Source organism: Harpia harpyja, chromosome 23 (assembly GCF_026419915.1).
Source record: "Harpia harpyja isolate bHarHar1 chromosome 23, bHarHar1 primary haplotype, whole genome shotgun sequence".
NCBI lineage: Eukaryota > Metazoa > Chordata > Aves > Accipitriformes > Accipitridae > Harpia > Harpia harpyja.
The window spans coordinates 9322784-9347105 of record NC_068962.1 but is presented as its reverse complement, the minus strand read 5'-3'; positions in this window follow the sequence as shown (position 1 = coordinate 9347105).

The following is a 24322-nucleotide window of genomic DNA, read 5'->3' as shown; positions in this document are numbered from 1 at the left end:
TTTTACAGCCTTTTTAGAAGCTGAATCATAGGACTGGCCAACAGGAAATATATGTCAGAAATCCTACCAGTCAAGTGCCTCTTTCCACTGTAGATTCAAAGCTGAGTCCTCACCTAAGACCAGACACTTTTACTCCTTTCAGAAACAGAGTTGGCTTAGACTGTTCTTTCAAACATGACATTGGTCAGGCTGTTGCACACTTTTTGTATTATTTTGAAATTACAGAATCACAGAATATTTAAAATTGGCAGAGATGCCTGCAGATTGTCTAGTCCAGCCCACATGCTCAAAGCAGGGTCAGTTACAGGAGGTTGAGCAGAGCTGTGTCCAGTCAGGTTTTGATATCTTCAGGGATGGAGACTCCACAACCTTTCCAGGCAACCTGTTCTAGTGTTTGATCACCTTCACAGTAAAAGTGTTTTCTTATGTTTAAATCATGTATTTCACTTTGTGCTCATTGTCTCTTGTCCATTCACAGGCCATCACTGAGAATAGTCCAGCTCCATCTTCTTTACTCCATCTCAGGCACTGACAGGCATTGACACATTGAAAATCTTATCAATCAGCCTCCCGGAGCTTTATCTTCTCCAGGCTTAACAAGCATTCAGCTATCATGTAGGAGATCATGAAATAAATTTAGCAGGCCGTAGACTAGATAATTCTGGGTGTGCAGGAGGCAAGGGAGAACACAGGTCTGAGCAGAGAACAGCATGCACAGCCAGTTCTAAAGGCCAGAAACAATGTCATGGTTAGAACAGTAAGCTAGGAATGAAGTTGTGGGTTTCAGGCTTCATTTTCAGGAGCCTGGAAGTTGTTTTTAACTGAACAAATGAAAGTTCTGTGAGCAATCACAGATTCAGGACTTGGTTGGACTTGACCTTTTATTGTGTCTGACCTTCAATCCACATCTAACTCTTTTTCCTTATAGCTAAAAGTGATTTAACAGGAATATTCTTGTGCTAATGAAAAAATGGCCCTCTAGTAATAATCTCCCAACTAAATTGTTTGTTTGCTTTAGAGAGAAAGAGACAAATATCAAATAAATATTGTGCTTCAGAGAGAGAGGAAAAAACTGTTAGGGGATGAAACTTCTTTTCTGCCTATGAACATAGCTTGTAAGGTTTTAACCCTGAGTGAAGTCAAAAGACTTTTTTCTGCAGTTACATGAAAACAATAGATCAAGCTACTTCTTAGTTTTTTGCACTTGCAAGAAATTATTTATATGACCACCAGTGAGCTCTATTTTCAACTTTAAGAAATTTGAACAATAATTCACATGCTCCTTCACTTCTACCCTCTCCCCCAGCTATTAATAAGCTGATGACCACATATGTCATTAATGCAATCTACTTAAGAAATTACAGAAAGTAGCTAGAAAAGAAAAATCAGTTAATTTAGGACAAAATACCCCCAAACTAACAGAATTGTAGCTATGTGGTCAAGCCAATAATTTCCAACATATTTATAGAACAGGCACTTTCATTTTGTTGTTTAAACTATAATCAGACTTTAAATTATTAAAGCATGGAGCAAAGATGACAGATGGATTCTGTGCTTGTCAATCAATTTATCTTGATTTGTAATAGCTACCAGCCAGATTAAATAAAATTCTGGCTCTCACATTGTGGAAACTGGCACAAGCTTGAACAAACTCACTCCACCTCCAAGCCCCATCAACATTCTGGACTTAGCATGAGCTTCCACAATGCAGAAACCAGATGGATTTTTTGTTGAAACTGGCCTGGAGATGTTATCTTTATTAGATTTGTTGCAATCATACTGTTATCATTTCATAAATTCTGTAGCTAACAATAGAAACCTAATTTTTTTGCAGTTTCTTATTATATAGAAATCCTCAAACTCCTGAGCAACGATTTATCCCCATTGACATTCAGACCCAGGATTGAACTCTTTTGGAACATTTTTAATAGGCTCTCTGCTTTATTTTCTTTTTTTTTTAAATCACTTGCTTATGTATCTTGCGTATCGGTTATATAATACCAGTCTTTGTATACAATTTTTTTTTTTTTTTTAGTAAATAGCTAACATCTCATTTTTCTCTAAAAAGTGAATTAATGCAGGAATCTAGCTTTCAAGTCCCTGTTCAATAAAATACGCACGTGAATTACATCATAATGAGGCTAAAAATTATTAAAGTACCAGAGAGAGAGAATTCAGAATAGAAAGCAGAATGAATGTCTTTGACTACATGACTTTGTGGAATAAAAACTACAGGTCACAATTAAATAAAAATGAGTTCTGAGACAAATGAGCCACAAATGTGCCAGGAAATTTTCTGTGAGCATCAGCACTGGGAATGTAGGTTTAGAATTGCATAGCTGTGAAATACAGATACCTCAGGTTTCATTTCCTAAAATACATCTCTGAAAGGGCAAAAGCAATTTCTGTTTGTATTATTATAGTAGCATTAAAAAAACCTGACATGCTTAAGCAATAACATTTGTGAATAATAGAAAACAGCATGTGATTATTCAGTTATTATAAAGAGAGAGAGATGCAGAAGAAAAAAGTAAATCCATTCTAACACATACATTAACCTCAAGGGACATTGTCTGCCTCAGCTGAAACACCTTATGTACTACTTGCCAGCTAGAGTCTGTACTGTAGAAAGGATGCTACTAGTCACCACCTAATGAATGTGTCTAATGACATCTTTAAAATTTTCTGCAAATGGAGAAATTCCATCTAGGAAAAGCAGGGGGTGAGTACTAGTTCTATTTCTATTCTTCCAAGCCACTCATTGCCATGGACTGTGGCATTCGCTTTCAGATTAAAACATCTAAAAACATTTGTTCATATGTGAATGTATGTGAACTAAGTATCAGAGTTTCTCATAGTCAAGAAAGATTTAGTTAGCACAGCTGATAGACCCTGCAGAACGACTCCACTGACAAAAGAAACTTCCCACAGGCTTACACCAATGACCCACCTACCCCAGTGCTCTGTCTTTGATGGTAGCACTAGTGCAGGCTAACAGGGGAGTGTGGCACATCCTGGAGCATAGAAGCCTGGCTGCTTTTTGCTTGAAGTCCATTGCTCCCTTATTCCCCTATAATTCCCTAGTTTTGTGTTAGGGTTATTAGAAGGTACATCCCTGTCTATTCTTTGGGTATGTGCTGTTGGACATGTTGTCCATGAATTTACTCAATGGAATTCAGTAGGTGTAAGAGTCACCCAGAGGTAAACGGTGCAATTCAGCTGCCACTACTCAGGTTCTAGGGCCACTTGGGATGTCCTAAAATATCATCTTTTCTTCTCCTGCTGCTCCAGTCAGTGCTGGTCTCCTGTGGGTCCTCTGTCAGGTTTAATCCCATGTGGAGGATTCACAGAGCCTGTGAACATCTTAAATAGCATCAAACACCTCAGATCAGTTTCCCATATGCAGGTGTCCAATGCCTTTTAAGATGTCCCAAGGTGACCTGCCCAGCTTCCAAATGCCACTCTAAGACAGTCTGCCAGGGACTCTCCGCTGTACTTGCCATCCTTTTGCAGATTTCTCACATAATTTAGGGTGTTTCATATCACACTAAATTTATACAACTAATTCAAGACCCCAGTAAATACAGTTAGTGGAGAATACAAAGCAATTCAATTTATCCTGAAGTATATATCTACAGACTGGTCCTCTGGATGGTTCACTACGCTACATTGATCATACAGATCAGATATTCAGTGAAGAGTGAGAGCTTAAGAATCTGGCTCAAGCGTAGACACATTGATGCATACATGCACATTTTGCTGTCACAATTTCAGATTCACTCACCCCCCACCTTCCGACAAATATAGTCTTCCCTCAAATATAATAGCTCTGTAACATGGTTGTAAACCAGCATTTTTTTCATTGCCTTCTCTGTTGTCAGAGATAACCAAAAAGTGTGAATTTACAAATTTGTGAGAGATTGAGTACATCAGCATGTACTGAAATAGTCCTGAAATGGAGCAAAAGTTCATACTACAGCGATTTTTTTCATGGGTTTAAATTTCCAGTAAAAATTATTCAGATGACAGAATATAGAAAATATAGAAAGAATATTACACTGCAACTGGGCAAATTATTTTCTTAAGTCAGTCTGTCGTTAAACTCACTCTCTCTATTGAGTTAAATTTGTGCATAAGAACTGCAGTTCTTATTACTAAGTGTTCTCTTCTTCATTTATAAAATTGGCTTCTTGGCTGGATAATATTTCCCTCTTATACTTCCAGCCACGTGATTCCCAAAATACTACAGGCCATTCTGTCACAAAAAAAGACTGCTGTGTCACACAACGTACAGCCTAATCAAGGAGCCTATTCTTCAGGAGAAAATGAGAGTTTGGTCTATGATTACTATGTTGTAATAGACACAAGAGGGAAATGAGATTCATTTTTGAACCAATGTTTTTGAGGCCATAGAGCTCTCAAAAATATATCGATTTCAGGTCTACCCAATTTAGAACTGAAGGTAGAAGGGAAAAAACACCAATAATGCAACAGAGTTTTCCCCCCCTTCTCCTCTTTGGAAGATGTTCATTTGCTGAAAACTGCATTTCTCCTGAACAATTATTTTCACAGAAACTTCTTCATTGACCCTGATAATTAGTATTCTGTTAGTTTGAGGGCTATGAGAGTTGACCCTTTCTGCCAAAGGATGATCTATTGTTGCTAAGCTTCTTGCATGTGCATTCTGAAGACTTTTAACTTGGAATTTTGTTTCTGACATGCTGTACTGATGTTACTACTTTTGGCAACAACCGCTGCCCCCATTGGTATAGCTCATCATCTGTCTTGGGCGTGATTTGCTTGTGGATGGGGCACACAACGTAACAGCCACAGACGTGGCTGCAGTACGGTTGCTTCTGAAGCTTAGAGCTCATTGATGGATCACTGCTTATGGAGGAACACTAGTAGAATTTTTCACAAGCCAGTGTTTCTGCACTTGTTCTTGCATGTCTGTCCTGTGTGGGAGGTAGCTGTCTTGATAGGTTGTCCTGATATAGATTAAAAAATGATCAGAAAGATTGAGAATGTTATCCTTTGAACAAGAGAAGAATAGTCATGACCAGCAGAATCAGTATGTTTTCTCTGGTTTTACAGAATTTTCTACAATGGCTAGCAGACAATGTGGAAGTAGAAATGCTAGCAGGCAATATGGTACAAGGCCCTTGTCACCCAAAGATGCTGTGATTTACTCAGGTCCAAAGGGAGACTGGACAAACGAAATCCACTGTGGACTGTGAAAACATCATCTAGATTGGGAAATAGGCACAGGGAGAACACTCAGGGCAAGTAATATATGTGTCCTGTTCTTACTTATCCAGAGGCATATGCTTATAGCTACTGTTGGACACAAGGTTAGAGCTAGTTACACTCCCTGCTCAAAGTCTTTATGGCCAGTTTCATATTCTTGGGTTAAGTAAATTCCACAACACTCTTCTTTGGGTTTTGGGTTCTTTTTTTTCTTTCTTCTGGCCTCTAAAACCTCCTTCCTTATCTAAGAAGTTTCCTATTGGGAGTCTTTGCAGTGAAGCTGTCCTTTGTTGTTTAAGAATTACCACATATTCTTTTAATCCTCTGAGACTAGTTATAAAATTAACTACTTCTAATTCATCCCGTACGGTGGCTTTTAACCACCATGAAATTATTACAGTCTGTCAATGCTCTATAAAAAGATAGTTACATTAGATATATTGTATGCATTAAATATGCATGAGGATTAACCCCTAAAAGACAACATTGAATAATAAGTGTAAGAGTTTCATGTGTGAGTTAAATGCCTTCCGTTATAACTCCCAAATTCTTAACATCTCAAATATATAATTAAATAAATAGATACAAATCTATTCAAAGGTTTCATTTTAAGTTCTCAGTAAATATCATTTGGTCAAGAACTGTCATAAATCTCTTGATATGCTGGCAGCTAATGGAAATAATATGCATAGTTAGCAAAATCTGCTTTCATTTCTCTTGCATACATATAAAGGACTTCTTACAATAGTGATTTCCCAATTTAGTTGTGTGGTACACAAATCTTTCCTGGTGTTCTAAAAACTGTAACTGTATTTTCTTGTCTTAAAAGATAACTATATGGATTAAGAAAGTACATAAAAGGAGATTTCTGCTTTTTCCAGGTGTACTAAATACTAATCCTTCTTTGTTAATCAAAAGACCTTGGAGATGACAACGCTTCAGTTTATTTTTTAGTAGGATACCTTGAAATTCAGTATTCTAGTGAGTACTCCATAGAGACGTGTTTCCTATGTGTTTTGACCTTTATTTTACATTCTTTTTAAAGGCAGTTTAATTACTGTGAATGAATTCTCAGCATCTCAGTAGATGAAAAGGGGAGTTGAAGACAATATATATCTGAGTGAAAGAAGAAGAGAAAGCAGGTGAGAAAGATGTTTTAGAAAACAATTGTCAGGAGGTTGTGGATTGAGCAGAGGAATGAGGATGAGATAGGCCATAAACAGGCAATGACAGAGCACGACTTGATTCAGTGAAGAGGGGGGAGGAGGCAGGGACAGTATATTTGGACTAAAGTAAACCATGACACGAGCTCTTACATTTTAACTAAAACTGAGCATTGAAATTGTCCTCTTGTAGTTTTTAGTGTAATTATGAAAATGAAGTATAAGGGGCCTTAGAGACCATGTGGTATTCAAACTGCAATTCTATTGCTTCTCTGCCCAGCTGCTACATGGTGTATTTTGCCCCCCCGCACCCCTCTGACGCTGTTAGTGCCTATTTTTTCCTGTCTCAGCACAGCTCAGAAACTCAGACAGACTGCTGTGTAATGGCTTGAGTCTCTGCTAATAGCAAAGCGGACACTGGTTTAACATAGGAAGAGAGCGTAAGCGGCCACAGGAGACTTTTCAACAGACTGTTCTAGTATAATTCCCCCTTTCAATTACCATCTCTCTTAGGTCTGAGATGTTTACCTTCTAATCCACTTCCAGCAAAAATTATGAGCCCAAGAATATTGCTAAGTATATGCTTCAGTTAGTGCCAGCAGCAAGTATGCAAACGTGTTTATATCCACTGAAACTACATGATTAAAAACTGGGCTTTCAGGCTAAAGATTTCAAATTGTTTTGCTGAGCCTAGCATATGTCCAACAAAGGAATAAAGCCTCCGCTATATATATGATGTCTAATACGAAACAAATACAATATATGTATACTTTATTCATGGGTACAGGCATTTCATTTATGTTTCATCATTTAAAAGAATGAGGAGGATCTAATAACGATCAAATTTATAAGAAGAGTCAGTCTGTCATTTCCTCCTTAATTAAACTATGATTCTGTCATTAATATATCCAGTGTTGCTATTTGCATGTCTTCACGTGCAGCTTAACATCCAAGGTGGGATAAAGACTGAATCTGCCTGTCTCTGTTGAGCACTGTGCTGAAAGTAATCCTGAGTTCTGACCACTGAATCTGGAGTTCACTATAGGTCAAATATTTAACCCAGTAAAACACTGGGAAATGAAGTAAACGTATACTGAAAGGGAGAATGATATGCACACTTTAAAATTTAGCTGTCAGGGACATTTTTATGGAGGAAAAAATAAATATGAGAGTACAAGTTGTTTTGGACAAGCTAGAAGCAAATTATGTATTGAAGGACAGAAACAGAAGACAACTATTTAACTTTCTGAGAAAGATACCTATAAAAAGTGACTCACCCCTAAATTCCTTATAATTTGTGTCTGCTTGTACATAATAATGTATTACTATTCCAGGAAAGAATAAAAAATAACTTCAACTATCTGCATAAAAGGAAAAGACTTTAAGAAAGATCTTCATTTAAAAGACACAGTAATGCTTATGAAAGGATTTTCTAAATATGAACCATCTGCTTACTGTGACAATTTGGAGGTCATTTTTATTTTAGCATAGTAAGCCCAGAATTAACTGTTCTGGCCATTATTGATAATAGCAGATCCTGCATACAGTTTTGAAAATAGGTTCTGTTCCTAAAGTAGTTATTACTCTCGTAACTAAAAGTATTATAATTCAGTGATGTTTACTAGTTCAATAGCCACAATTGAATATTATAAATATATATATTACATTTATTTAAATATATTCATGTATCTACCCCAAACCACCAAGTAGTCACACTTCATATCTCAAAAATGAAGAATTCTAGGTCTTCTCCAAGAAATATAAAGGAAACTGAAATGTCTAGAGAAGAATTTGAAATCTCCTTTCCTCATACTGTCCTTGGCACCCAGCCGAATTCCTTGGTTATTTAGGCTCTAATCTTGCAAAAGGAAGTTTATGCACATGGAGTCCTATTAACTTCAAAGGGATATTGTAAAGTCACAAGAATGTTCAGTCATTTTCTAGGAGTGTCAACCTACATGTCACTGAAGCCAAAGTGTCAGAAAGAATCACTGGAAATGATCCAGATTTACACCAGAGAAAATGTGTGTAGAGTTAGACGTCTGCTGGTATCTAAATCTCATCTCTGCACATTTTAACAAGTAGGATTTAAAAAGAATTCCAATACAGTTCATCTTTTCTTAATAAAATTGATTCATGTAGTTGAAGCCCCAGCCAGGGCTGTTAGAGTAGCTAATTTGAAGATAAATCTCATTTTTAAGGAAAGATTTGACCCTTGGATGCACACATGCAACTTTCATTATGCTAATGGAAGCCACATTCGTGCATCCAAGGGCAAAATTTGTTCCTTAGCAAAATGATGTAAAATAAACAGATAATAAAGTGCATCAGTGCAGTAAGGGAAGCTAATTGCATAGGAGGGATTTCCATTGGGGTGTGTCTTTAAATGCTGGGGAAGGAAACTTTTGAAATAACACACATAAAACTCACTAGCTTATAAAATCTAAATCCTTCTAAGTGTAAAGTGAATTTTAGTCTCATCCAAATAGATGGTTTTGCAAACAGAACAAAACAAGACAAAAAATCAAACTAAGATTTCTAGATTCTTTTTTTTTCATGTGGAAGAAGAAATGTAAAAAAGGGGAGGGGGTAATCATTTATTTTGAGAGACATGCTCAAAAATGCAAAACACTATGAAAAGATTCAATATATTTGCTGAAATAATGTTAATATTACATTTACTCATACTACTTACAACATTGCTTTCTGCAAGGAGTAGAGAACTCTCACACAAAGGTCTGGCATGTGTTAAGTTCTGCATAGAAAAATACAGCGTTGATTACTTGCTGTAATCAACATGACCTGGTATCAGGTGAAATGAGCCCAACACAATATATGAGAAGCCGAAGCGTTTCCACTCACGCAGTGCAAAATACAGGGAAAGTATACCGATTGTCTTGAAATGCCAAGTGTTGGCTCTGACTCTTCAGAGCAGTATTCTTGTTTTCAGACATAGCATTGAGAGCAAAGAAGTTTTCCTATTTCTTCCAGGCTGCTCTTTCAAACTCTTCTAAAGTTGTTTTTACCAGTCCCCTTCTATAAAGCCACTGACCTAAATCTCTTCATCTGGGCATCCACTAGTAAGTGAAGAAATTAACCTCTTTCTTCCTGGGATTTTTGCCAAGATAGGCCAGCTGACTTTGCTCAACAGAAACCAAAAGAAATGAAGAAAGGAAAGTCAATCACCAGACTGGTTAAAAAAAAAAAAAAAAAAAAAGATGAGATTAGAAAATCTCATGCCATTTGTATTATTTTCATCTCTTGGTTTTTAGCTAGTAGACTACCTTGTCATAAAAGGTTAGGCAATTTATTTCCTTACATTATATGTTGTCTCCCAAGATAAAAGCAAGAAAGAAGATACATTTGGAAGGCACATTTCCCATATCACTGTGAGCATGTTTATTCTCTTGGACAGGAGGAAACTTTCCCTGATGATATTTATTTTGCAAAGGAACACTGTTCTGAAATAATTCAGAGAAGCAGCAGCTACCAAAGACGATAAAAGTAGAAGGAAATATGGTCCAAAAGAAATAAACAATACACTGGTGGGACCTATATTTTGATCCTCCAGGGAAGAGCTGTAATCTTTTTTCTTGCCAAAGTAGATAACTTCTTATCATCTTATGGCAGTAGCAACTGGCACAGAGTATATTGTACACTAGTAGAAATAGATAAGGAAGTGGATCTTCTCCCAAGTCTTGACCATGAGTTTTTTCTAAGTTTCTTCTAATGTAAGATCCAATATGACCTTCTCTGCCCAACACAAAGTTCAGTAGTCACACCTCAGAATTGCTCTTTTCTGACATGTAAAGCACACGAGAATGACCAACATCAGGTGGTCACTCAGCAGCTCACGAAGTGCTACAGAATGTTTTCAAGGCACAGCAAAGCCATAGCATTAGACACATTTTCCAGTCACCCACAGTTTCTGGTCATTTTGATTTTAATAAGATTTAGTGATGAGTGTGGTTTTGGTGGTACATTTAAATTAGTGCATTGCCCACTAACAGTCTGCATACTGTTTTACACCTTTCAGACTTTTGCAGAGCTATTTTTCCAGTGAGGTGCTCCGAGGTACCCTCCCGAATAGTCTAAGACTGCACAGTATTAGTTGGAAAGTCCTCTCACAAAGAGTAGCTTTATTCACTGCTAGTGTGTTCCCCTTCCCAGAGTTTACAAGTCCCTTATCTAACAAGAGAATCTCTCTTATTTGCAGTAAGAAAATCTTTTCACTTCAGGAAAAATATTAGTTACAGTTAGCAGGTTTGATTGAGCCCCTAGAGGTTCTCCTTTCTGTCTTTTCCTATGCTATGTATTTTACAGACAGTTAAAAAACACTCTCAAGGCAGCTTGGAGAAGGTCATCCAAGTAGTCAGACATAGTAAATATACCAGACCTAGCTTTGTGAAATCTAGTCTGATGGGAATCAAATATTTTTGTCCATTTTTACCTCATCCTGTTATACAGTTAGTAAAACAGATGCCTTAAAACCAAGCAGCATTTCTAGCAAGCTCTTTTTTAGTGTTCCTTATTCTCTAGGGTACTCTAATCTAAAATCTTGGTCTAGGAGAGTTTTGAACACTGGGAAGGTTGGTAAAACCTTTCCTTTAAGAAAAACAAAAAAAACGCAAACAAACAAACAACAAAAAAGAACAAAACCAGAGCAATCTTGTAGATCAACAAGAAGCAAATATAACTCCCAGACTTTCCAAACTTCCTAGTTTGGAAAAACAGTTCTGAAATTATGGAAGAGATTGTTTAATAGGGCTTATTTTTGCAAACTTGTCTTAAACTGTTTGTTGAATTTCTCTTTTCATCTTGACATGTTTCACATTTTTATAAAAATGTATGGAAAAAATAGGGACAATGGGTAGAAAATAACTGTGTGTCAGAACAGTAAGGCAATATGCCATAGTTCAATAGATAAAATGTTTATCATATATAATATTCTTATTAAATATTCTTTGATAAAATCTGTGTGCTTAACTTGGTCTTCATGTGTGAGCAGTTACTAAAATGATGGTTAAACCTCAGTCTGTGGTTCATTAGCTGCAAGGAAGTCCTACAGTGTCAGCTATCATTATTTATATAGGATCGCCCTGAACATCTGAAGTGAGATAATAAGTGTCTTGGCTAGCTAGCCACTGAGGGCTTCTGCAGTGAGTTTCACAATATTCAGCAGTATTAAAAAGTGAAATGTCTTGGCATGCTATGAAATTGTTTGCTTTTATATATATGTATAAACATACACACATACATATGTATATATAAACACATATACACAAAGATTTCGTTTCTTTAACTTGTGGTTTGCTGTATCAAGATACTTCAAAAATCTTAAAGAGGATTTGACTAGAGGCATAAACATCTGGTCTCTTGAATTAAACAATGTGAAGATCGGGGTCAATGGCAGATTTTGGCCTAGGCTTTTCCTGAAGATACGGATGCCAAAAAATTAGAAAGTTGGCTTTTTGTCACTTGCAGGTGTGAAATGTTTAATGCATGTAGCTATGGTGATTGAATAAGTAACAGAAAAAATATGGAAAAAGTGTAGTACTGGGAGTTGAGACTGGCAGCCTGCCAAAAGGCTTCACCTTGTTTAGGCAGAGCATTTTTATTATTGACCAAAATTATAATGCAAAGTCCCCCTCGTAGATCTATGAACGTAAGTAATTCTTATAGAAAAAACAACAACAAAAGCCAACACAAATACACTTTAAGAGATAAGTCTGCAGACTTCCTGCATGATTTTACATACATAATTGTTTTAGGAAAGAAGACAAGTAAGATCAGCCTTTTCTTTGAAATGTCACTCTTCCACGTCCTTCAAAATATGCCCTTTAGGGCTAATGAGTTCAGCAGACATTTTGATCTCCTCACATATGCCTTGAGACACTTTCAGAACTGAAGGAGTAGCATTTCAAAGTCATGCCAAATAGTCAAATAGTCAATATTTCTTTTTGTCCTGAGCTAGGCTGCCATCACCATGCAATAATTAAAATGGCACAGCTCTCCTTTGTCGGAGTAAGGGTTGTCAGTTCTGTTATGGTGCAAGCACTATGTTTTCAGTCCCAGGGGAAGGATATTTGATTGTTTCAGATTTTGAGAGTAGGTAATCTCACTGATAACTCATGATGGAGTCCTAAAAGCTGGATGATGAAAAGCTCATTACAGACGGAAGTCTCTTCACATAAATTATGTTATTTTACCCTGGGATAGATTAAGGTGACATAGATTGGGAACATATTGGGGTAGAATTTGAGTTTCCCCCTCTTTTTCTCCTTCTTCATAAGATACAGATATAAATATTTCTTCACTGTTTATTATGATTTTGAAATGATGCATCTGAGTGAGTTCAGCCCCAGCAGAAGCCCTGCAAGTTTAAGAAGTTCTCAGGATTGTACTGTGACTGGTGCTGACCAAAGGCACAACAAAGAGGAGATGATAAAGGAAACACTCTTTTTCCAGGTCAATTTTTTAATATGGTGTCCTGGTTTGATATTTGATATATGTCCTAGTTTGATATATATTATGATGGCAATCATAATATTAGCGTGTTTGCAGATACCTAAGCTGTGATGTTAACACTTGGTAGTCCTTTCTTCACTAGAAAAGTGATCTATTGCTGACAAGATGCCAGAAACATATTATGCATTAAACTGAACAGAATTTAACTGCTATTTTAATTGTTATTACAGAAAATTTTCTTCAATATGAATGACTGTTACCTACCATGCTGCACATGGTTTTCAGAATCCAGCTTATTTTCAAAAATTTTCTAGTGTTGATTCAGAGAAATGTTCCGAGCTTTTGGAGAACAATTTCTACTAACAGCTGTCAGAAACAGATTCACTCGTTCAGGAGAATCACGCTTCAACCTATAGTTGACAAAGCTGTATCACATTAGTATAAGGAACTGCATTCAGAAAATTTTTTTTTGGAGTCATTGTACCCAAAAAAGTATTTATTTGAACCCTTCCGGAATTAAAAGGGGTTTTTTCCCTCATTTTTAAAAACTTCTTTTATATTTTGCATTATATTTCACTATAATAGCAAACCAAAAGGCTGAAACTGAAGGAAAGCATTTTGATTCCCCTGTAATATGTATTTTTAAATTGCTTCTGCAATAAAATTATTATGACTTGGGTTTTACTTGGGGGTTATTTTTCAGAAACTTGTTTTTATTCAGAATCATCCCTAAATTTATGAACTCTGAGAACCTTTATAAAATGAAACTTTTGCCCTAAAAGCACCTTACTGTTAGTATTTTTAACCATACCATATCACGAATATCATGGTTTGTCAAAACAAAAATGTCATTCATTAGTAACACAATAAAAATCAGCTTACAAAAGGGAAGACAGAAGGATGCTAATAGATGGGAAGGCACCCAGTTTTTGTTGTATACATACTTTGGTTTCTTTGGTATAGGTTGTTTTACTTGCAGGCAGTTTCATAGCTTAGGGAATCTCTTTTTCTTTCAAACAGAACAAGCTAAGCCACCACCTCGTTATTATCTGCTGACAGCCAGAAAGACTGTAAATCATGACTTGACACACAGCATCGTGTTAACTGAAACAATGCTGGCTGTAGTCATCTGGAGCCTTTCCAGCTACGTTTGAACTGCACAATGGACAAAGGACTCGTTTGAAATGCAGATGTAACATTTTTGCAACTATAGACAAGGCTGGGGTGCCTGGCAATGCCTTTTTAATATTAGCGTTTAGTGTACCAGTGTTTGCTTATGTCAGTCACCTGCTATGTCAAGACCAAGAGGTCAGATCTTGAAGCTGACATGGCTGGCAGCCTAGAAACCACTTCATTCACATTGTGTTTTCTCAGGCAGGCTTGCATTCAACCATGTGAAAAAAGGGAAAAGCAAAGCAACCGGTGCCCTTCCTGTCCCCGGCTTCCCAAGGAGTTCTTCCAAGAGTCTGCGAAGTTTGCTTTCCACTGAGTCACTCTGCTAAATGATCTTTGGTTAATGTCTATACAGAATAACAAAATAAAATCTTTATGAGGTCTCATGCTGTGGGCAGGATGGTATTGCCTGATTTACTAACACCCTGATGACCCCCTTCTTTCCACTGTGCTGCCTGATGATTCCATGTTGTGTTTTAGTGATCATTTGGGAAAACACAATTACCTTTGCTTCTTCCCTTTCTTTTTTTCCCTTCTTCCTTCCTTCCATTTCTTTCTCTCCTTAAATGCAGCAGTATAAAATCTTGTGTGGAAATTTAATTGCCAAGAACGTACTGAGTTGCCTAAAAGTCTCCAACAAGAACTAATGTATTTTCCTTCCTTATTCCTTCAACTGCATGTTTTGAATGTAATTATGAAGCCTAAATGAGCATGCTGTTTTAATTTTTCTTATATATAATAGCACGGTGGCCTATGAAAACACAGCACTCTCAGCAGGAGTTAATTCTAATGAAAACAATAAATTTCACATAATATAGTCAACCACAAAATAGCTTACCAATTGCTTAGTTATATAAAGTCCACCTGTTCTACTTCAGGCAAAATTCCCACAGAAGTTAAAAATTTTCACAGATTAAGGACTTTGTAACTTGACCTTAGTTACTAGCCCAAATTAATATTTATGATAGCTTCTGATTTCTCAGACGTGTCCTTCTGCACAAGAGGGTGGGGAGAGTTTAGATCACCCAGGGGGCTGATTGTGTACAAAGCTGTTCTCGGATATGAAAACTGGCTAAGATTTCGTAAAAACAGTCCCACCCTAACTCCCAGAGTACCCCTGTTAATGCCCTGTCCATCCTGTTTTACCACTGCTTTCCCAGTAATGCTATTGAGGGAAATTGGACAGATCAGTAGAATACACAGATATTTTTAGAAGAAACCTGTTTCCTGTTGTTAGTACAGCTAAGATGAACATGTCTGTGTAAATCTACGTTACAGCCATCTTATATCCATGATGTCATAATATAAAACCTAGTCAATGAAAACACAGGAATGTTTAAGTTACCACATGGGAGGAGCCGAAGAGCTAGTCCCCAAGAAATCCCACATAATTCCTCTATTCAGAAGGCAGGAGGTGGGAAGAGGATCAGGAGCAGAGGTGGGAGGAGTGTCAGGAACTTAGCAAGCACCATCATAGTTACAAAAGCAAAAGATCAATGTGTAAAGAATCAAAGCTAGTTAGTGGACAAAGCAGCTGCAGAACAGCTGGATTTGCAGTGCTGAGGCATGCCATTTAACATGGAAATGGGAAGAAGCTGGGGAAATTCATCCCTCCCAAAGCTAGGGAGTCTTCTGTAGGCAAGAATTGTTTATTTAGCAATTAGGACAAGAATATCTTTGTTGATCAGTGTTAGCATCAACTTCATATTCATATTTAGTTTAACCAGTAAACTGAGAGAAGTATCTGTACACAATGTAAATTGACTTTAAGTCTTCATTTAAAGGAAATTACATGTTAGTCTTTACTAACTGGAAACTATCAGAATAAATTTGTTAACATAGATTCCCTGTTTCTTGATGACAAAAAGAACAGATCATTGCTGATAAACTTGCAGTTATCATTAGAGAAACCCAATTATCTTTGTGGTTTAATTGTCCAAAATGCACAAATAATTTAAATTTTATTTGTACACTTTGATTATCTGTCCTTGAGACTTTTGAATAAATTAGACCTTATCTCTATTGCTCTATTACTACTGTTATTTTATAATACATCTCTTCCAGTGATTGTCAGTCATTGTCTGCTATTAAAAAAACCCAGAAAAAGTAGCAGCACAAAGAAAGTCTAATGCAGCAGCAGGGAAAATATGTGCAGGAGAAAGGAGAACAAGACAGCTGTGAACACTGTAAAATGTGTACTAAACCAAAAAAGGGACTTCAAATATGGTTTCAGAGATGTTATCTTCAAAATGAAACTGAAAAAATGAACGCACAATATGAGTAAGTTTATATAGCAAAATATGAGGAAAATGAAACTTTATTCTTGTGAAGGATCTCAGCCCAAATCAGTGAAACTATGATGTGATTTCATAAACTTTTGTTGTTTCTTGAGAGTTTCAAGTGAAATTTGGAATTTTTTGTGAGTTTGAAAAAAATAAGATTATCATCTAGCAGCAGCTCCTACACTGATTAATTTTTCTAAATTTAATTTAGAGGCAAGAATAAAAGTAAATATCTGATTCATTGACTGGGTAAGCATTAATAGTCGTCAACAGAAAAAAAAAAAAAGAAACAAACGTGTGTGGTAGGACATTTGCTGTCCTATTCTTCATCTCTAGCTAATTTGTGCATAAGGATATGTGGAGACAAGTGCATGGTTTCATCTTCCTCATATTTGGGCTTGCAGGAGATGGTTCATGTCACATGCTACAAAACAGAGCAGCACTAAGGGACCTATAAAGTCTGTCAAATGGGAAATACTGAAAGATACATGCTCATATCTTTCTCCATCCAGTCCATCAAAGCACTTAGAATAGTGGCCTCTGACTTTAGACAAGTCACAGTTTCTAAATGATCACATTTTTTTGTACTACTTTTCAGTACCAGGCATGGTTTTCTTCCCATGGAAAGCAGGAAACTCTGGTCTGTTGTTCTATTATCTTGCATCCAAACAGTTTATTCTTTCTCTGTCTTCTTTACGGTTGAAGGCAGGTTCTGCAGTCTGTGTTTCAGCATTCATCTTCTTCTGTACAGTCTTGGAAGAACTATAGAACAACAAAACATATCAGTAAACACGTAGCAGTAATCAGCAGAAAGGATGAAAGAAAATACCAGAAAGTTTCACAGGGAGAATACATGTTGAAGAAGGTGCCAGCACTTTGACACACAGCACATATCCCTAAAAGGGGAAGGGATAGGCAATCAGTGAGATGATTCCTTCAGCCTTGGTTCCAGGCTGCCCACCATGTTTTTTGTACCTACCGACACCATACCTCCTGCCAGTGTCTCAGCAAAATCTTACCTAAAGGGTACCCTGAACACTGACTTCAGGGGTCAGCAAATTCAAGTATAAACACCAGTCTTCTATACTCTTATAATCACTCAGCAATAGGTATAATTCCTGTTCGTCAGTATCTAGCGATCTACTGACACGTGAAATATGAATAACTGGTTGCCAGTAATGCACCTTGCCTTATATCTGCCTGTGGCAAGAGAAGGATTTCGACTTCCACATAATGAGAATAAAACCAGCGACTGGAGACTGGGAAAGCTGCCAAATCTCTACCTCCCTGCTGCCAGGAATCAGCTGATGTTACTTTTTTAAATTTCCAAGCCATCTGCTTGCTTGCTTGCTGCCCATTTTCTCCCAGGTGTCAGCACACCAGCTTTTAGAGCAGCTCACAGTGGAAGTAGCATGAGGTGAGGAAGTTGATTGCCCATGCAAGAGAAGAGCCAGCAGCAGGAAACTCTTTTGCTCTCCCCCCCCTCCCAAAAAAAAAAGTTTATATGATGAGTAAATGGAAAAAGTGTTGAATCTTAGACCAAGGATGCTGAGGAGACAGAAGACCTATCATAGCCTTTAAAAGGACAGGAGCATAAGGATGCCTGTGAAAGAGGAGCTAAATGAGAAGGGAATTGAAAAATAGATACACACATGAATATTTAGTCTAAATGTTTTCTAAGTCTAGTTACCCTTCATCTTGAATATCCTCTGAAAGTTACTGTCAGTAAATTGGTTTATACATCAAGTTCAGGAATTCTTAAATGCTTGTAATTCTAAAATGTGCACTTCAAGAAATTAATGTATTGTATCTTTTATATGAAAAATATAAATGCTGCCTTTGCACAAGTACGCTACATAAAGGTCAAAACATTGTAGAGATGCAGTTAAACATTTGACTCATTTGACATTCTGGAATTCATTGTAGGTGTAATACAGCAATCATAGTCTCTGAATCAGGCATTAATAAATTGTTGCATGATGAGCCTACAGTATTTTGCTTAAAAATATTCATGTAATAGGATTTTTCTATGCAATTATTCTGATGTCATTGTCACAATGTGATGTACCATGCCCTGAAGAAGACTTTAAACATCATGTTATGACAAGGAAGCAGAACATCCCTAACCTCCAAAATGGTGTGGAGAAAGAAAGCTTTCCAACATCATTATGGCATCAAATGCTGGATATAATGTTTTGATTGTTCCTGAACACTCCAAAAAAAAAACCCCTGGTCTGGAGAAATGGAAAGAAAGCATACCCTAACAACACTTCTCCAAACAAAACAAAAAACCCCACAACACCCTGCCTAAACTCACCCCTCCAAAACCCAGAAAAACACTTGCTTAAAATATTTTATAATATACCAGTAGTTTTTAGTCTTATCACTATACTTTCTTCTTCATATTTTAGTATTAGAACTGTGAAAAGTTGTTCAACACACAGCAATTCTACAAAATCTTGTCAGTACATTTTACATTTGTGTCAGTCATTTTGAGGAACATTCCCTGTGGAACTATTAGTGCTAACATCTACTAAAATATTTTAATACAGATAAAAAAAATGACAGGTTTCAGTGCATTTTGTATTAGATGACATATGTATAAAAAAAAAAATTAAACTTTTACTTTGGATGTTTAAATTGCCACTTAACCTCCAGATTATGCTGAGATATCTAAGTATTAGTAGTTCCTTTGTGTGGCAGCAATTTCCTCTAACTTCAGATGGTAAAAGTTGGACAGTAGTCTAAAGTAGTTAAGTGTGTTCTCCTTATGGACAATAAAGAGACAAATCTCAAATGCACGATTCAGCCCATGTAAACTGACTAGCTTAGACTTACAGATGGCTAAGACCAGATGAGATGTACTTTTCTTACACTGACAGGTCTCACAACAGAAAGTTAAGAACTCATTGAACTGAAAGAGTTATCATTCAAAATAAAATGAATAGTCCCTGAAATAATGAGCTGATTGCCATCAAATGGTAATATCCTTGAGTGTTAGAATGTGGTCATTTGGCTGGGAGAATGGAAGAACCCCTCATTACCAGAAAATACATTTGTATGAAACTAGAATACCAAGTTTTCTTTCTTTACTCTCCAAAAAATTACATGTAATCACCTATGACTGTGCAGATGAAGGCAACCATTCACTTTTTAATTGTGCTGGATTTATTTGCTGGTTGTGTGCAGGCTACAGATCAGACTTCGATCAATAGTAGAAATACGGAACAATTGTGAACAGTTGCACTCTACATCTGGGATTCCTGAAAGCCCTGAAGCCTTTTTAAGCTTACTCCTTTAACTGAACTATGAGTTGTCAAAAAAACCCACACAACATAAAAACCCCAACTCCCCCCTCCCCGCCCCCCAAAAAATCCCAAACCCCAAAGTTTTGAAATCCTCACATTCCACCCATATAAGAATTTGGATGGAAGAAAGAGAACAGAGCATCCTGGACGTATAGCAGCTGTAAAAAATAAATGGAATTCATGGCTGTTCAGATGTCTTGCTATTCTCATTTTAGTTGGCAATTTCTTTTTGAGGAGTGAAACCATGGCTTCTTGACTTTCTTAGAATATGCAGTTCTATGAAGGTATTAGAGAAATCCAGAGGTGCATTCAGAGTCTTGGAGTAGTTACTTCAGAGACCTGTCTCTCAAACGTAGTTCTAGGGTACACTAAAAATAGTCCAAAATGTTCAGAACTTAAGATAGCTACTGGACACTATCCAGAATGGAAGACTATGAGAATCAAAGTTTGGGTCAGTAGAATAACTTGAGGAATATCCAGTAATGGAAAGATCTCAAAGAAAACTGTAATGTAATGATATGCAAAATCATCTAAGTCTTGAGAGCAATATGAACAGTAAGCATCTACATAATGTAATGTTCCATAAATTTATACTTTAAATTTAAATTTTATTTGTTACTTGTAAATTGCTAAATTTAGATTAACTTCAATACTTACATCAATACTGTTTTGAAAATTTATCCTGTGCTGTTCTGTCCTATCCTATCCTATTCTATCTATATTTTATTATTTTTTATCCAAAATGTAGTTTGAGTCTACATAAAGACTTTATCTAATACTATTCTTAGATATAACTTTGCTATTTTGAACAGTGTTTGTTTGTTTGGATGGTTTTCTGCTAGCTTATTTCCCTCTGCCCTTTCAATAGTAATTTTCACACTAATTTCATGTGTGGAATTCAGTGACAGCCACTATCCATTTCCAAACAGGATGAATAGATGTTGCAAAAGAAGGAACTTAGAAGACTTAATAAAGTCTCAGGAATAAGTTGTAAAGCCCTGTCTATCCTTATTCTGACAACTGCACCACTGAAGTAGTCAAATAAAATGAATGATGTTACATATGTGTGTATATATAGGTATATGGAGATCTATGCATAAGAAACACATCTCATTTCAATTCTCCTACTGTAGCTGTGGTAAAGAGACATTGAAAAGATTCAGCATTTGACAAAAATTTAAGTTACATTCCATTTCTGATATCTGTTTCTTATTACCACCCACATCTCTTGTCATCATTTTATAGTTTTATCCTTGTCTGTCTTTGTAGTATCAAGAACATCTGTTTTCTGTATTTAAAGTAACACCCAAAATTACTCTTAGTTTTCTTTTATTGCAGATTCAGGTCAAGGCTATCATGATCACTTTAGTATTTTCTGACATATGAGTCTAATGCATTGCTATGGGTTTACCTATTCAAATCAATCATAATCACCTTTCATTTAAAAAGGCACTTCATCAGTGTGACTGTTAATCTAGGGTCAGCAATAGATTCGTCCAGATTGGAGAAGCCAATAGGTTAGACAGACACTTACTGATTGTCCTGTGTTCCCTGTAAACTGAAAATTTATCTATTCTTTTTCAAATCTGGAAAGTACATGGGATTTCTTGATTTGTGGCATGGAAGATAAGGGTAAGTATGTGATGAAGACCAAAGGCATTGTAAATCATTAGCATAGTAGCGCACATCTTGTCAATTTGACATTTTACTAATATGAACTAAGTTGAACTATCAGGTACCTTTGCTTTTGGAGTGCATGATAGACAGAACTTCATTCATTATTTATTTTATACTCTTTCTTTCTCTTTCTTGGTGCTATCAAAGGTTTTTGTCAAGCCTTTTGAATACTGAAGCTTTTGGAATCTGGAAACCTGGAAAATTACTTAAGGTTTCATATATATGGGAAAGTTATACTGACTTGAATTATGTCAGTGAAATTATTCTGGTGTGATGTGAATTTAAACTATTATTCCTCTTATGAACATTCTTATTCTGGGATAAAGATGATGTCACTTATGTTTAAGCTCAGCCAAAAAGCTACACACCATTTAGTATAAATGTGTATCCACCAAGGAAGTCATACTAAGTCTGACTGGCCTGAAGGATATTTTATAAACATGGACATGTTTTGCTCTCCTTCTGGAGGCTTTCATGGTAATGGATTTGTTCAAAACTGTACTTGCTATTTTTCCATTAATGCAGCCTTTCCTGTTCATTAGCAAGATACACTAGGTAGAAGTCACTTGTCAAACTCTTCTTTTTTAAAAAAAAAAAAAAATTCACCATTGTCTGTTCAGCATTTCTTATAATATAACTGATAGGTGGCAAATTTATTTAGTGATGCATTTTGATGACCAGATGGATAGTTTAAGTATCTGTGTAGAAATGTCCAGACTCTTTGGTAATAAACAGAATTTTGAATTCATGTTTTCCTTTAGTATCATCAAGCATTTTGTAACATTACACTAAAATACAAAGGACAGTAATATTCCTTTGAGTTATAATAAGAGTGATTAAAATGTAATTTACAATGTGTTTGAAACATGCATCTCAAGTTTTGGCAATGACATGGCATCTATATTGAAAAAAAAATAGAAATGCATGTCATAAAAATACAATTCCAGTGCCTTTACCAAAGCAAAATTCATATTGATTGCAGTTCTGTATTAGTGTTATATTTATGCAGATTCTCAGAATACCAACAGTTAATCTAACACAGCCAAGTTTCCTATATATTAAGCCTAAGAAATCATATTTATTCTATGACAAATAATGCTGATTTTACATTTTACCTCACAAAGAAGGGAAGTTAATTTTACTTTTCTGCTTTTGCAGCATGTACAACTAGGAAATTAAAAGTTTCAGCCCCTGCTCCAGGACTGTACTGACGTTTAAACTTCTAAAAAGTTCTTTAAATTCATCTAATTTTTCTTCATTTTAAACCTTTCTGTCAGTCCTTCAGTATGATGAGTATTATTTTGTGGAAAGTCTGCAAAAATAATCTCTTTCCAGTAGCATATTAAGTTCCCAAGAAGAACACTCCTCTGTTTTTCAATATCCAGCTGTTTGCTTTCAAAACTGAGCATTATTAGCTGTAAAAATGAAACTGAATTAAATGAATTTTTTATACAGCTTCAAGTATATATATTTTTTAAATGAGAGTGAAAACACCAGAAGCGGCACCCAAACTTGCTATGTATAGCATAATTTCTTAAAGTTTTTGCTCCACAGGAATGCCTGCATTGGAAGAAGATCCAACAAAGATGTGTTGGTAGCTCTTTATTGTAAACAGATGTGGAGAATCTGCCCCTGGTCCTACTAGTGCCGCTTCTACAATGGATGATACAAATTAGGAGTCTACTCTCTGAATACCAAGTGTCATAGTAATACATCCACTGTTTTTAGAAAGGTATTGAATACTATATAGACAGTCAAGCGACAGAGATTTTCTAACGGTAAAATTTGTTTTCTTGATACGCTGGCCTGTCATTGGAACCCATTTGCCTTAACAAAAATAAATACAACATGGAAGGTCAATGGTTTGGGTTCTCGGTTTGGGTTGCTTTTGGTTTTGGTTTTTTTTTCATAATAAATCTCCATAAAGGTTACAGCTCACTTAATACCAGGTGCAGGCTAGAAAATATTCCAAATTCAATTACTAACAAACATCTTGTTTCTCCTATGTTGTATTAAGCTGTAATCCACTTAAATTGTAATATATTAAGGAAGAAGTAATGATAAAAGAAGGTGTCAAAATGACAAAATTCCTTATCTTAGCATGAAAGGAAGACAAGATACCTCCCAATGAGGACAACAGATAATTTCCCTCTGCATATTAGCAAAATGTGAATGAAAGTAAAAAAGATATAGTAGTACCAGCACCTGTGTATGTGTGTGTATCTATGTATATACTGGGTTAGATACATATACATTAATGTTTATTGTAGGAAAATATTATTGTATGGTATTTGTTTTCTAGTAGATTAATGATTGGCTGGTATGTTAAAATACACTGACCACACATATTTCAATAACTATTTTAGTTACAGACAATATATGGGATTGATGGTACTCGATTGATGGAACACTTGTAGGTCCAAGTATTCTTCTTTCTTTCTGTTTTTCTTTACTTTGAAAATAATTAAAAAGTAGGTGTTTTGTTAATGATGAATGTATTGCTATTCCAGTTATTCTGCACTTGTGTGAATACATTTCTACAGAACAATAATCAAGTTCATGTTCTATGTCCTGAGCATCATTTCCTTTGTAAGATGGAACTTACAGAACTGAAGCAAGTGAGTGCACTAGAAACATGAGATGATTATATTATGTACAGACCTTGCTAATATTTAAATGTGTTTAACATTCTTTTTTCCTAAGAAAATGTGGGGACACATAACCAAAAGAAAAATCTCACATAATATGCATTTCAAGTGTCCCCTAATATATGAATTCAGATGATCGGTTTAAAGTGAACAAAATGCCAGTCCATTGTTGGATAGAAGGCTAGACCTTAAAATAGTGTGTGTAAAGAAGTTAGGCATATTTTTTTAATCCAAGGACAAAAAGGCTCCAGTCTTCCCTTCTTGTTGGCATTATCTGGAAAGTGTGAACCAGTTTTCAGAATGCATGTCATCCTGACATATATAATATTTTATAGTACCTTTTTTCCTCACCATAT